This window comes from Talpa europaea (assembly GCF_964194135.1).
Source record: "Talpa europaea genome assembly, chromosome: 13".
NCBI lineage: Eukaryota > Metazoa > Chordata > Mammalia > Eulipotyphla > Talpidae > Talpa > Talpa europaea.
Genome location: NC_140080.1, coordinates 6,193,627 through 6,199,270, shown reverse-complemented (window position 1 = coordinate 6,199,270; position 5,644 = coordinate 6,193,627).

Here is a 5,644-nt window from a genome sequence, read left to right as displayed (position 1 = left end):
TTTGTAAATGGCAACTCAAGCTGAGATATACACACACACACACACACACATTTTCACAATGTTATATAAACAGATGAAAGATTTAGTCCAAAACTCATGATAGAGCAAGAAACATTACAGAGACTATTTCACTATTAAAGAAAATCAAACACCGATAGCACATTTATCATGCTCCAAAAACATGGCAGAAAGAAAAAGGGGGAGAGGGATGAAGACGGGGAAAGAGGAAGGAAAGAGAGTGAGCGAAAACAAGAGGGAGGGGCAGGCTGCCCAGACACTCTCAAATGCATGAATGGCCTGCAAAAGAGACAGCTGGACAGTATCCCCCAGACCAGTTGCCGCACATCGTTGCTATGAAAGAAACACTTTTCTGCATGAGGGTTTTGACAAGTTACAGTGTCAAGGCAGCTGGCTTCCAAGCACAACAGCTCAGACCTCCTGGCTAGTGCTATTTTTAGGGAAGACTTGGAGGTGGAGGTATGTCTCTGCTTGTATTTTGCATAATTATAACCATGTATTATTTCCTGAGTTTCTTAATTTTCACATGGGAGTCACATAATCAAGTGAAAATCAGACTGGTTTCCCCAAAAGTATTTTAAGTTACGATATTGCCACAATGATTATGAGATATTTATCATCATGAAATAAGATACCTGGCTTATTCTCCCCCACCTCCTCTCCCCACCCCCAAATCCAGATCCTCAAGAAGATGTGGTATGTACACACAATGGAATATTACTCAGCCATCAAAAAAATGAACTCATGCCATTCACAGCAACATGGATGGAGCTGGAAGGGATTGTGGTAGCGAAATAAATCAGAAGGACAAAGTAAAATATCTGCCTGTTCTGTTCGCCACTCTGTATCTGGTGAATCCTCTCAGCCCCCACACCTCTGGCCTGTACCCCAGTTCTTGTATACATAAATAAATCTTTTAAAAAATTAAATTTGCAATTTTCATTTGATATCACTAATACTGACATTAATTTAAGCCAGACATGTCAAAAGAAATACACAGCGATCGGGCCTCCCTGGTGGCTCAGGTGGTTGAGGGAGCGCTGAGGCTGTCCACATAGCCTCTGCAGCGCTGTTTGATCCTGGCTGGCCACAGAGATACCCACATGGTGCGGCAGACCTCTCCTGTCTCTCCTGCTGCTCCCCTCAGCAGTGTCTTTGGTCCGTCTGCCTGTTCTGCTCCCTGCTCTGTCTCTGGTGAGTCCTCTCACCCTCCTACACATCTGGCCTGCACCCCGTTTCTTGTATAAATAAATCTTTAAAAAAAATTAAAAAATACACAGCAATCTTACAGACCTCTAACACTGAGAAAAACTATAAAAATGAGATCAATAATTTAGTATCATTTAATCAAAAAGTCTCTTTTCTTTTTCTTTCCCATTCTTTTTTCTATTTCCTTTTTTCTTTCTCTCTGTTCCTTTTTCTAAGTTAGCAAGTTCTGTTCCAGAGCCCATTCTCCTGTCTTCTCTGAAACCGTCAGCCCGCTCCTCAGTTACACCCCCCACCTCTTGAGCTCCTCCCTCTGCACTAGAGACTTCCCACCAGGACCCACACAGCTTGGGTGCTTCTGGTCCCTCACCTACCATTCCTACAACTTACTGCTTCATCTTTCCCTTTTCCTTTCATGCAAACCTGTCCCGTGCCTGCCACAGTCACTGTCTCCTTCCTCATCTCTCACTCAATGCTCAACCTTCTGTCCTTCTCCCCAGCCTTGGCCTTTCCAAGGTCACCAGTGACCTCTTAGAGTAAAGGTCATGAGTTAGTCCTTATCGTCCAGTCCTTATCTTTGATTCCTCTGTAACTTACGGGAAACTGCTGAACAGATTCCTCATTCTTGAAATGTCCTGACCCTGGGGTTCCTGCCACCACAGCCTCCTGGATGCTCGGAATCACCCTATTTTGGAGATTTATCATCTGTGCTCATTTATGAGGATTAATCTCCCTCACACCCTCAGACCTGAGACTCTTTCTTCACACAGTACATCCTTCCACGAGATGAGCTGACTCCCAGAGCTTTATCTCTTGAATTCCAATTCCAAACCACCCACTAGACATTGACATGTGAGGCTCACAAGGATGTTAAATCGAAGTTGAACTCGTCTTGAGAAATCTAAGCCTCCTCTTCCTGCCTTTCTCCTGCCTCCCCTTCTCTCCCCTCTCCTCCTCTTTCCCTCCTTTACTTTTCTTTCTCCCTCTCTCCTATTATTTTCATGGGTTATCCAGCCCGTAGGATTTGAAGCTTATAAAACTCCATCTCATTTTCTTTCTTAACTCCATCTGATTTGTAAACTAAAAACATAATTGTTCCCACCACCTTCCTCCTGCAAAATAAGTTGAAATTCCCTTTATGTCTCTACGGTGTCTCAGATATAATTCACTTACACTTTCATATATAAACATATTTACGGAACACCAACTGAGTAGAAAAGACTTCATTCATTATTTGCATAAGCTCAAAATCAAGTAGAATTTATAAAATAGTAATTCCATAGGCGGGTTTATTTACATTACTAAATAATATACTTTATTATTCTAGTAATGAGTATTTTTATCTTCATTTGAAACCCTGTGAATCTGAATCTCAATAATATACAATGGTTCACCTTAAATGAAACAGACATAAATTTGCAGATCCACTCCAGATAATACTCTCTTCTTGATCTAGCCTCCCAAGAGGTGGTCTCGTATTTTTAAGGGGGATAAATCCTGTTAAATTGCACTACTGGTACCCGTGACAGAAGACCAGGTGCTAGACTCTCCTTGTAAGGACAATAACATTAAGATATTAGCAAGATTCAGGAGATTCCATGATCAGCCAAGATGGGAGACTTCAAGAACTGGGGTTCAGTACATGCAGGTTTTTTCTGGGAAAGTTAAAGGGAACACTGATCATATCAAGTAAAGGAGGACCAGATTGTAAGTCTCTGGAAGGTCTCCTGAGAAGCTTGTGGCACTTGGAGGATGCCTGGTCTGAGTAAGAAAATATGAGATGAAAACTGGCTGTAAGAAGTAGGTCATGGCTCAGGACAAACTGGGATCATTTCACCTTCCAAGGGTTAACCCCCAAATACTGTCACTTGAGGTAGCTCCACACCCTTGACATATATCATAGGAGTAATTGTCAAATCTGTCTCCAGCACTGAACTCTTAAGTGATCTTCAGAATCCTCTGAGACCTGGAAAACCCCAAAATTTCATGAAAGCGAATCTCGGTGTAGGGTATATCTAGTTCATTTTCCATTTTATCAATTTCCCCAAAGCAAAATTTCATATATTGGGTAGTCTGTAGTGGAAGTGTGTGCTACTGGAAAAAAAAAAAAAAAAAGCTGATTCTACAAGTATTATAATCATCCTAAAACATCTTCTTGCTCACTAAACTCCTGCTTTTAGGAATCAGAATCACATCTAATGCTCTGTCCTGCTCAGGAAAGGTAAAAAAGACTCGATTGCTGCCATCCCAGGCCTTCTTTTTCCAAGCTCACCTTATTTCCACACCAGTCCGTACTCTCTGTTATATCAACTAAACTCCTTACTCACCACTACCTGTTTTCTTCCAACTGGGCTTATCTTCATCAGCTTTGTCTAAGTATTGTCCTTAAGTGTGTACACATTAATTTTTATTTTTTTAAGATTTATTTATGCATAGAAGAACTGGGGTACAGGCCAGAGGTGCTGAGGGTGAGAAGATTCACCAGAGACAGAGTGGGGAACAGATCAGGCAGATCGACTGAAATAAACTGCTAAGGGGAGCAGTTGGAGAGACAGGAGAGGGCTGCTGCGCCATGTGGGTCAGTTTCCTGGCTGGGGATCGAACTCAGGCCACAGTGGCTGGTGATAGCTTGATAGTGCTGAAACTTCACTCCTGCACCACCAGGGAGACCCTACATTTTTATTTTTTTTTTTTTTATAAATTTTATTGTTATATTCCCCATACAATTGCAGCCCCCCATTCTGACCCCAATCCCTCCCCTCCCGCCCCCGCCCCCCTAAAAGTGTCTCTGGTTCATAGTTTTTTGTTGATTTTGATTTTCACTTTCTTATAGTTATTCATTTTCCTGGTCCCTTATTTAAGTTTTCTAGATTCCTGCTATGAGTGAGACCATCCGGTATTTTTCTTTTTCTTTTTGGCTTATTTCGCTGAGCATGATCCCTTCCAGCGCCATCCATGTTGCAGCAAATTGCATGTGTTTATCTTTTTTGAATGCTGAGTAATATTCCATGGTATATATGTACCACATCTTCTTGATCCAGTCATCTATTTTTGGGCATTTGGGTTGTTTCCAAAGCTTAGCTATTGTAAACAGTGCTGCTATAAACATAGGGGTGCAGGTGTTCTTTGGAATTGATGTTTCTGTGTCCTTTGGGTAAATACCTAGGAGTGGAATTGCTGGGTCATATGGAAGCTCTATGTTTAGTAGGTCCAGAAATCTCCACACAGCTTTCCACAGTGGTTGGACCAGTTTGCACTCCCACCAACAGTGCAGAAGAGTTCCTTTTTCTCCACACCCTCGCCAACATTTGTTGTTGCTAGTTTTTTTAATATGTGCCATTCTCACTGGTGTAAGATGGTATCTCATGGTAGTTTTGATTTGCATTTCCCTGATGACAAGTGATGTTGAACATTTTTTCATATGCCTGTTGGCCATTTGCATTTCCTCTTCAGAGAAGTTTCTTTTAAGCTCTTCTGCCCATTTTTTGACTGGATTATTTTCTTTGTTGTTGTTGAGTCTCATCAGCTCTTTGCAGATTTTTGTGATCAGTCCTTTATCATTAGTGTTGGGTGCAAAAATGTTCTCCCAGTTGGTGGGGTTTCTCTTTGTTTTTGTTATTGTCTCTTTTGCTGTGCAAAAGCTCTTTAATTTGATATAGTCCCAGCTGTTTATCTTTGCCTTCACTATCACTGCTTTGGGTGATGTGTCTGTAAAGATGTCTTTGATGTGCAAATCACGTAGTGTTTCGCCTATATTTCCTTCTATATATTTTATGGTTTCAGGTCTTATGTCTAGTTCTTTAATCCATTTTGAGTTGATTTTTGTGTATGGTGTGAGGTGGTGGTCAAGCTTCATTCTTTTGCATGTAGCGACCCAGTTTTCCCAGCACCATTTATTGAACAAACTTTCTTTGCTCCAATGCATAGTCTTTGCTCCTTTGTCAAAGATTAGTTGACCATAAATCTGTGGGTTTATTTCTGGATTTTCTATTCGATTCCATTGGTCTGTATGTCTGTTCTTGTTCCAATACCATGCAGTTTTGATGATTATGGCTTTGTAGTATAGTTTGAAGTCTGGGAGTCTGATGCCTCCATTCCCTTCTTTTTTTTTCAGGAGAGCTTTGGCTATTCGGGGTTTTTTGTGATTCCATATGAATTTCATCAATAATTGTTCTATTTCTTTGAAGAATGACATTGAAATTTTGATTGGAATAGCATTGAATCTGTATATTGCTTTTGGAAGGATGGCCATTTTAATAATGTTTATTCTTCCAATCCATGAGCAGGGGATGTCTCTCCATTTCTTTGTGTCTTCTTCTATTTCTTTTAACAGTGTTTTATAGTTTTCTTTGTATAGGTCCTTTACATCTTTTGTTAGATTTATTCCCAAATATTTGATTTTTTTTGTTTCAATAACAAA